This window comes from Patiria miniata, unplaced genomic scaffold (genome assembly GCF_015706575.1).
Source record: "Patiria miniata isolate m_02_andy unplaced genomic scaffold, ASM1570657v1 HiC_scaffold_29, whole genome shotgun sequence".
NCBI lineage: Eukaryota > Metazoa > Echinodermata > Asteroidea > Valvatida > Asterinidae > Patiria > Patiria miniata.
The window spans coordinates 13,358,735-13,368,886 of NW_024037068.1; positions in this window are offsets into that span (position 1 = coordinate 13,358,735).

Sequence of the window (10,152 nt, forward strand, 5' to 3'; positions counted from 1 at the left end):
TCGGTCCGATGAAATTGATGTCATGCTTAATTTATCTCATGTTAATTTGCCTACCTATTTCAGACACATCTATCGGGTCGATATATTATATTCTATACCTTCCTGCGAATAAAATGTACCGTCCCCGCTTTCTTTGGGCAGCTCATAGAAGGAGGACGGGGTAAGGGGGCGCTTCCCCCCCCCCCCCCCCACCCCCACCCCCTGGAAAAGCAAAAGGAAAAAAAAGGAGAAAAAAGGGACAGCAAAAAAAGAAGACGAGGTGCAAAGTCATATTGCTGTTAATTTAATGCACATTTAAAAACATTGGCTCCGGCAGAGGTGTCAATGGGTGTGGGGTGGGCAAAATGTCCCCAGCTGAAAGGGACCTAAAATGCGGCCATATAATAGGCATAGGTATCGCGGTCTTGAACAAAGCATCGAGTGATGTCCAGCACCCCTTCCCTTTCGTTTTCCACAGCCGGCGATTTCTCCATTCGCTGCTTTCTGGTGAGAGCTTTGCCCACTCTAAGAAAATCCTAGCCACGCCCATGTAGAAGGAATTAGTCTGGTGTCGAAATAAGCAATCCCTTTTTCATCGATTTATCTCTAGTTTCAGTGACGCCGGGGAAACGACTGAGAGCGTTTGATTGCTTTCTCCTACGATGGGATGCCAGCCTCTTAATGCTTCTCCAAGCCAAGATAATTGCTGCTACCCATGCTGTACTCCTCGTTGGCGAGATGCAAAATGAGATAAAATGTCTTGCCCAAGGACACAGCATTGCCGCTGGATTCGAACCCCGCCCCACTGAGCATGAGTGACAAACCATTGTCATCATGTTTATTTAACAAGACCTATTTCTCAATACAATGAGACTTATAAACTACGCCGATTAAAAACGAAAGGTTTGTCTTTCTGAGCGCAAAAAAAAAACAGACCGCAATTTATGATCAGCATAGGATTCAAACTAAAAAAAAGATATAAATGTGACTGTTCCATCCTTATTTCCTCAACTGAAACCGATTATAAAATACGACTACAAACATCGCCAAAATCGTCTTCAGTTGAACCTATCCTAAAAACGTCATACGCAGGTCACTTTTCACGCCATGTTTGGTGTTAAAACCTATTTTGGGGTTGTCCCCATGTTGATTTGTTTTGTATCTAATCGTCCGTGACGCCGGCCTAATCGTCCGTACGGTATCCAGCGGCACGCTGCACCTGCGGCCGATATCAGAGCAGGATCGTTCACGCCAATTTGGGCAGGAAAATGCCATTTACCGCCATCTTCAGAAATCGACCGCTAATGAAATTGCCACCTCCTTTCCTTGCCCACAACCCCCCGCCTACCCCCCCCCCCCCCCATCATCATTCCCCAACCTCACCCACCTACATCGTGTCCCCCATCCCCCACCCCACCTATATGGAGCGCGGGAAATGGTTGTGCTGTACGTGTTCGAGGACGCGCCGAGACCCATCCAAAATAATTGACAAAATTGAAGGGATCCGCAAACTTGAAGTATCTCCCCGCGTTCGCCTTGAGTGCAACTTCAACATCCACGGCTGAAATAACCTTCGCAACTCAGTATTTGACTCTTTTAAATTCAACTCGAGACTTCCCACTTTTAAAAAAATGGGAGCGTTTTATTTTAGCCCCTCTAGATTTCCAGAGACGCTTTTTTTTTTGCTGCCAATTGTTTGCCGTTTCCTTATTCGTTTGAAATTGGGTCACACCAAGGAGATTTTGAAACCTGCCTATTGTTACCGTTTCTTTATCCATTTTAAATTGGGTCAATCAACCGGTTGAGCACGTTGCTCGCATTTATACGCTGAATGGGAAGCCTTTTTTGTGTGTGTTCTGGTAGAATGTTTATCTCTTACCCAGGTTTCTTTTAGGCTTTAGGTTGTATGTTATCACGCTCACATAGTTACATCCTTCCTATATTCAAATATCATACGCTGTCTGTCTGCCAGTCTTGCTGTCTGATGTCTGTGGGTAACGTATTTTTGTAAAAGGCCTAAGGAGTGTGCAGTGGCACAAAATGCAAGGGATAATGGAGAGGATTGGTTGCTGTATGCTGGTGTGTTACAACTGATAATGTAGTAACCAACGGATAATGTATCACCAACCCATAATGTCACACAAATTGACCGATATTGTATCACTAACCGATAATGTAACAGAAATTGACCGATAGTGTAGTAAATGTTACTACACTATCGGTCAATATTTGTTACATTATCGGTTAAGACGGAAATGTAACAACAATCGACTGATAGTGTAGTACATTTTTACTACACTATCGGTTAATTTCTGTTACATTATCGGTTAGTGATACAGTATCGGTCAATTTGTGTGACATTATCGGTTGGTGATACATTATCCGTTGGTTACTACATTATCAGTTGTAACACTGGTGCTTAAATGGTCTGCTCCGACTTCACTGTCCTCTGAAGTCACGGTTGCACGTGAAAAAAAACCATTTATTTGTTTTGTTTGCTTCTTTGCTAATTTGTTTCTTTCCAACTTTGATTAGTTAAATATTGAAACATTATCTCTTTGAAAACACACCAAAAACGAATCGCCATTACGTTGATGATGAAAAACGTGACAAAATTGCTTCACCGAGGATTACCACGCCCAGTTGGGGTCAAAAAGTAAACTGAAGTCAAAGTAAACAACTTAACATTAATATAGGACTCCACCCAGCTAGTGGGTGCCGCGCGAAGCGCGGCGTCCCGCTAGTTAAACAACAAAAAAAGGTTGCGTAAAAGTAAAACGGTGTTCTCTCTAAAGAGTGCCTGGTTAGATTGACCCAGAAAAAGTGTCAATTTTGACCCTGAAAACAGAAGCCGCATACTGGGTCAAATCTCACCAGGGACTTTTTTTCTAGAGTGTTGGGCAATGCTGTTTGCCCAACATGAGTATGAAATTTATTCGGGTAATAATTGACCAACTTTTGGTAAAAAAAAAAAAATCTAAGGAGTGTATGCAGTTGGTATTTTGAGAAACATTGGGCAACCTATTTCCCAACTTTTTACTGTAAATGACATCTACAAGGTATGCTCTCATTAGTGTGCCTGCAATACACAATGATGAAAATTACATTATTGGTAAATTGATTACACGTTCCTCAAATTTCCAGCAGTAATAAGCCCTGAATATCAAGCAGTGTGGATGGAACACAAAAGATAACGGATCAAAATCATTACAATTTCCCGCCCAATTGCTTGATTTGTCAGCTGAAATGACATACTGTAAATGACAGAAAGTAAGCTAGTATGCTCTCATTAGTGTACATGCAATAAGCAATGATGCAATTACATTTGTATTTGTAAATTGGTTACACATTCCAGAATATCAAATTTACGCTATTCCATCAGTATAAACTATAAAGGCCTGACAATCAAGCAGTAGAGATGGAACACGCAAAATAACGGATCAAATCATTACAAGAGATGATTTCCCGCCACTGAATGGCTTGTTTTGTCAGCTGAATCCACTGTCCAACAATAATTGCGTACTTCAGTTATGCTCTGCCTCAGCTGTCACCCGCGAACAAATTGAATTTGATGAGAAGTTTACAATGCAATTTCTCTTTGAGACTTGATTTGTGATTTGACTGTCCATGAAGTGCCACAATTGTATTTGAGGGGGAATTATTCACTCATTTATTATGGACAAGGATACGACATGTGACAACACAATACTGTCCTAATATAATTACTAAACAACATCATGACGGCGATCGCTACACTCTAGCACATTAAGGTTGCAAATGTGTCCGATAATTGGGCAGTTGTATATACCCTGCAAAAAAATGTTGTGCATGTTGCTTTTAGTGCCCTGTCAGGTCAGTTCAGTTCACATTTATTTCCATTCTGCACAAGACAATTGAAATATACAAGAAATAACATTAGGCCCATGTAAGGAAATATGCAATTTCTTATGTATGGAGGCATATTCTGGAAACCGAAGCTTGTATAGTGATGCCTTTAAATAATAACTAGTTGAAGAGATACTTCCTTTTTTCCCCTTTATGTTACAAGATAGATCAACATTTTTCATGATCGCTGAATTCACCTTATAGTAAGGCCAGCTAGCGATGTTGTTTCACACTGTACATGTAGTTATAATAGTTTTACAATAATATTGTATTTATAATATTTGCTTCACAATTATGCATTATATTAGTCAAATAATGCTTTTATCCCATTGTATTGCCTGTAATGTATTGTATTTGTATATATACAAGGGCGGATCCAGAACACAATTTTTTTGGGGGGCCAAAAAAAATATTTGGTCCCCCAAAAAAGTGGGTCGAAAAAAATACGGCGTGGGGTTCGGGGCCCACTTAAGGGCCCCGAAAAATTTTTGGATTCTAGATGCTCTGTGGTGCGATCTGAGGCAATTTCTGACCACTTTAACCAATGTTTTTTTGAGGAAAGATAGTGGTGTACTCATTGCCTGCCTTTATTGTTATGTCACATAAAAAAAAATAAAAAATTGGTTTCGTTTTGGGGGGGGGGGGGGGGGGCCATGGCCCCCTTTGCCCCCCCCCCTGGATCCGCCCTTGTATATATATATACATGTTTGTAGTCATTTTTTATTGAATGCAGGGCCCCAATGGAAACCAGCTTTAACTGTTTGGGCATACCCTGGGTAAAAAAATGTAATAAATAAAAAAATAAAAAAATAAATGGTGAGACATACAAATCAGACGGACACAACAGACAAACACATATACAGAATGACCAAATTGATGGATGAGACAAAACAAACTGATTATAAAATACATTTGCATGACATTAAGCACAAACGTTACCTGGTAAGAAACAATGTACATATTGCTAGCGAAACGATAAGTATAGTAAACAAAACCGAGAAAAGGAAGTATTAGAACTGGCCATCAATCTAAGGTTCAAAGTAGAAAAAAAACAGAACATTTCAGAAGCCAAGTCACATAGTGGGAGATGAGGACGTTCTTGTCAAAAGTGTTTCTAGAATTATTCAAGCCGGTACGTAACAAAAAAAATCATGATGTTCTGAACATATCTTGAGTTGGGTGTTGAATTCAGATATAAATACCGCTTCCATCAATCTTCGTTCAACCTGCGCAAATCAACTCTGGCATTAAAAAAAAGGCAAACATCTTTCCTTTTCTTAAGAACAAATTTGATTGGACGCCCGCTTTGGACGCTGATCACGCGCATCAGAAAAGGGCAAACGTGATTGGTGGACAGACTGTTTGCATTGCACATTTAGCGGGCGCGCTCCTTTGGGCGATCGCGCCTATAAAAGCTTGACCAATCTCCGTTATCAGTCACGCAATATACGGCTCGACCGAAAACACCAGCGGGTTTGTACCGGTGTGGTTTATGTGTGCACCTTTCAGTCGCTATCAAAAGATTGTTTCTACCCGAACGAAACAAAAATGTCGAGAGGAATTGCCTTTCTGCTGTTGATGGCTGTTATTGCCGCGCTAAGTACGGCGACATATGGCGAGGTAAGTTTGTGGATTGCTCAAATTTTGAAAGATTGTTTTTTGATCACCAAACAGCTTCAAATTTTCTATTTTGAATGTTGTGTTTACACTCCGTGTGATTTTTTTGTGTTAATCTTAGATTCCGGGGTTTTTTTTAAAACAAATGCTAACACGATTAATCTGCTAAAGCATCATTTAATGTTTGGCTTTGCCATGATTTTAGCGTAGTTCTCTGGATGTGAATTTGGTGGAATCTTTCCAGACATAGGATACACATAGGCAACATTAATCAAATATGAGCCCCAATGAATGAACTTGGCAGAAAAAAATGTATACCATTTTTTTTCCCAGCGACTTTCGTGTTTCTAAAACAACTAGCCTCATCCTAATCCCCAGTTTTATTTAAAAAGTTGATTGGGCTACCAATCACAAACACTAATATTACGCAGGCGACATTTTGCGTTAAACTAATGGGGTACGCTGGTTAAACATCGTTATATCGATCAGGTTTCGCCCAGTGCGTGTCAGTCGTCTTGAAGAAGATTAAAAAAAAAACCACTTGATCATGTTGCCGCGAATGATTTTTGAGCAGTGGTAAAAGTATGAAAGATAAATATTTTACTTTATTCCAATATACAAAAACAAACGTCCCAATGTTGAAATTTGACTGTAAATTGTTCAACAACAGCACCGTTCAATTTAATAAGCTGCGTAATTTTGATTAATGATATATGTGTTCCATTTTCGCAAATGCATTCGGACCGATGCGGCATATATCTCGGCCTCAGTCGTTTGTTTTGTATTCCAAAGAGACACTGTCCGTTGGTCAGCTTGGGCTACTTGTGGTCACTTGGCAGGTTCAGAATTAATATATTTTCCCCTCGGCGAGGTTCGGGTTGCTCCCATTTTAACGACCCTCAAAATATCAAACCCTCCCGCGGGGTTTGGCGACAACGTACAACTGCGATGACTAAAAAAAAATGAGATGGATTTTTCTTTGGCGCAATTTCGAATTCAGGATATAACTTCCGAATGGGTGCTGCTCCTTTGCAATTTGATATTTTCACAGTGATTGTTTGATCCACTGTATATGTGACGAGGGCCGGATGTCAAATGCCATGTTCTTTGGCTTTGGGTTTTGATAGGTATTATTCTCTATCGGGTGTTGGGTTGCTAGGTCAGTAGATTGCTTTGTTGCTCCCTCATTTGCTGAGTGGCTTGCTTGTTTGTTTGGGTGTTGTTGTTGTTGTTGTTGTTGTTGTTGTTGTTGTTGTTGTTGTTGTTGTTGCTGTTGTTGCTGTTGTTGCTGTTGTTGCTGTTGTTGCTGTTGTTGCTGTTGTTGCTGTTGTTGCTGTTGTTGCTGTTGTTGCTGTTTTGCTGTTTTGCTGTTGTTGCTGTTTTGCTGTTGTTGTGTCCATCATGAGGTCCTCACAAGTCCATCACAAGTCCCCAAGTCTTAATTCCAGTCGCAAAACTATGCAAATGAATAAGGAACGTTGTAAATTAACCCCTGTTACTTGTGACTGGACTCGTGAGAAGACTTGTGATTTACTAATGAAAAGACTTGTGGTCGCCTTGTGGTATAAACTCGACTACAAACTGCTAGAAAAATAATAGTTATTAATGTCCTTTCCGTTTCGTTACTGTGGACGTAGAACCCACAGCGCGTGCGAGCGGCTCGAGTGTCCGTAAAGTGTTTGTTACGCGCCGGCCCTCCGTCACCACTCCTATGAATCAATTGCAGATGATTAAAAAAGGGCAGAATCTGCGGCGAGAGAGCACTCGATGAGATTGGAGTGGCCTAATTCTTAAAAGCGGTATTGCTGTTGGAATTAGGAATATTAAATTACCGGGGAAGAAGCATGGTGTGGAAATAAGCTTGTTAATATAGCCTTTAAAGAAAATATTGAAAAGTATGGCTAGCACTGGTATATTATGTGACCTGCCATAGCATAATGAGGAATAACCCCCACCGTGACATTTCAAGTTATGTACATCATGTTAAAGCGCAAATCATTGGCTTTCCAATGATACTAAATTTATTGCTATAGCTTAATTTTTTCCAAAGATATGACGCAGGAACTTCGACAGTGTTCTGCCAGGTTTCTCTAACCTCATATCGAGAAAAACGGCTTTGAAAAAAAAACAAAGACACGCATTGCGCCGCCAAATGCTGTGAAAAACGTTCTTCAGTTTTTCCACTTTCGTGAGCATTTTTTCTCTACAAAAATGCATAGTGTGTATCTTGGATACCTTGGCTACTCAAAAATACAAAACAATCAAAAGCAATTTCCACATGATTTTTCTAGTATATCCGAAGTTAGGCGTCGATTACTCAAAACAAGGTTTTGGGGGACATGCCTTATTTTGCTTCAGTAGGTCACATATTGTAGAATAGTTTGCTCAGTTGTCGATCTTGTTTTGATGTACGGCCATATTTGGGGACTGGGCTTGCCCATGCTACCAATCATTGAGATGTCAAAGAAGTCACGCTTTGTGTTTTAGTTCAGTCTAATGGAAAAAGCATACCATTCCGATGTAATTTCGGCAAGCGTAGAACGTGTTATAATAATGCCACATTGTCAGAATGACCCTAAGATCTTTTCTTACCATGGCTTGAAAAGGACAAAATATAACAAAACGTGAAGGTACTAAAACCATTGAAATATCATTTGTACCGGATCCAATTGCATTAAACAACTGATTTGGTGAAATATAAATCTTTGTATAATTAGGCCCATGTGCGCACACTGCGAGTCTTTTTTTAATACGACAACTAGTGTTCAAATACAAACATCAAAATTGGTTTCAAAAACTGTGTAATTGCCAAACCTATGGCTAAATGAAATATAATGAAATACAAATATTTTCATTATACTGATTCCCCTGTTTATTTTAAAACGAACTTAATAAATAAGCTGAATTGTATTCGTTCACTTTGAAATTTCTCCGGAGTCTTCTAGAAGGGATGTTTTTTCTCGCCTATCGGAGCGACGGGATTATTGATAACGGTTTCGGAACGTACAGCACAGCCATGATCAAACGGTTATGCAGTGTGAGATTTATACCGAGGAGCTAAAACACCGCGCAATGACAGACAGGGAAGCTGATGAGGTGGCGTTAAAGGAGCGATTTCCTTCACAATGATTAGTATTTTACAGACAGGTCGGCTGGCCACGTTGCCTATAAGTAGTTGCATTGACAGACGAGGGATTGAGGATAATGTCACAGCGCTTTACTGGTAAAGCATTACACATCTCAATCCTGAGTAGGGACCAGGCCCAATTGCATGCGGCAGTTAATGCTTAAGTTAGCAACTTGATGTGTTAAGAGAACATTGTGCTGGGAACTTAGTGATGTTCTGTGCTTATGGATACACTCCAGTAAGAAGGCCCAAAAAAAAATCCGTCCGCCGAACTCACTATTATTCTATATTAGAGAGTTTTGAGAGCCCTGAAATTGGAGGATTGAAGACATTATAGCACTGCACCTCTGGCCTGGACTAGGGGCTTCCAATTCTAAGCATTTTTGTATGCAATTGGGTCCGACAACTAGTGGCGCTATTTAGCCATGTTGTTGAGGGATATTTTTCTTTCTTCAAAATGGCTATATTGGGACATATCTTTCGTTTTTATTAGGGGTGCATGGTTTTCTTTGGGAGAAAATATCTCAAAAACTCATCGATCAACCCACCCAAAAATGAACGAAAAAATGATAGACGACATGCATGTTGATCATCATTTGTCTGTGTAGCCTGAACTCCTTTGAAAGTTCTGAGTATTTTTAAAAGAATTTCATAGTATGGGGATTTAGTATCGGTCTCTACGGGAATGTATTCAATTGGGTGCACCCTTGTAGCAGCTCCGTGGTTTGAAGCAGGACAACGGATACCCATTCCCGAATCGGTTATCAAAGCTACACGATACGGCTTCCAAATTGGCTGTATTAAATGACCGGCCAGGTAGAGTTCAGTAATCGGAGTGCCACTTTAAAAGAAAGGCTATTCATGACGACAGTTCCGGTGATTTTGAAGTATGTCTTTCCATCTATCGAGGGGGAGTTTCAAGTCCGCGACCTCCCCGAGCTCTCCTGGCTGCGTCTACCGGCTAATTGAATTGACTGGCAGAAGGACGGGCTCTCCACAATTTTACTAATTGGCTAGAGTTCGAAATCAGCATGAAATAGAGCCCTGCTAAAGGTCAATGATTGGTTGTTGTTTTTTCTGCTCTGGCATCACAAAATCTGATGACGATTGCCGTGTTTCTGACAGTGGATGTGCAAGCTTAAGTGCAAAGGATAATTTTGCATTTATCCCAAAAGCAACCGACCGAATCGAGTAATCAAACATCTTACTTGGATTAAAGATCGTACCGGTACTAAACACCCCGTGAAATTATTTTGTCTGGCTTGCTGCCATTTAGGAGAAATCAAGAAATGTAGGTTGTTTCCAACATTCAGCCAAAGGAATGTTTTTAAAAATGTACATGTAGAGTGCTATACAGACCAATTAATCGTGTTTCGTGATGAAAAGGTTGTGCATGGTTTTCACTGTTTTCCCGAAAAGAGTGACACCCACTGAGCTAAAACTTCAACAGGTTCGGTTTTTAACATTCTACTTTGGATTTTGAGTGAATGGTGAAAGTATAGGAAAGTAACAAAATGCCTAAAAGCAAATGACCATATGCATTC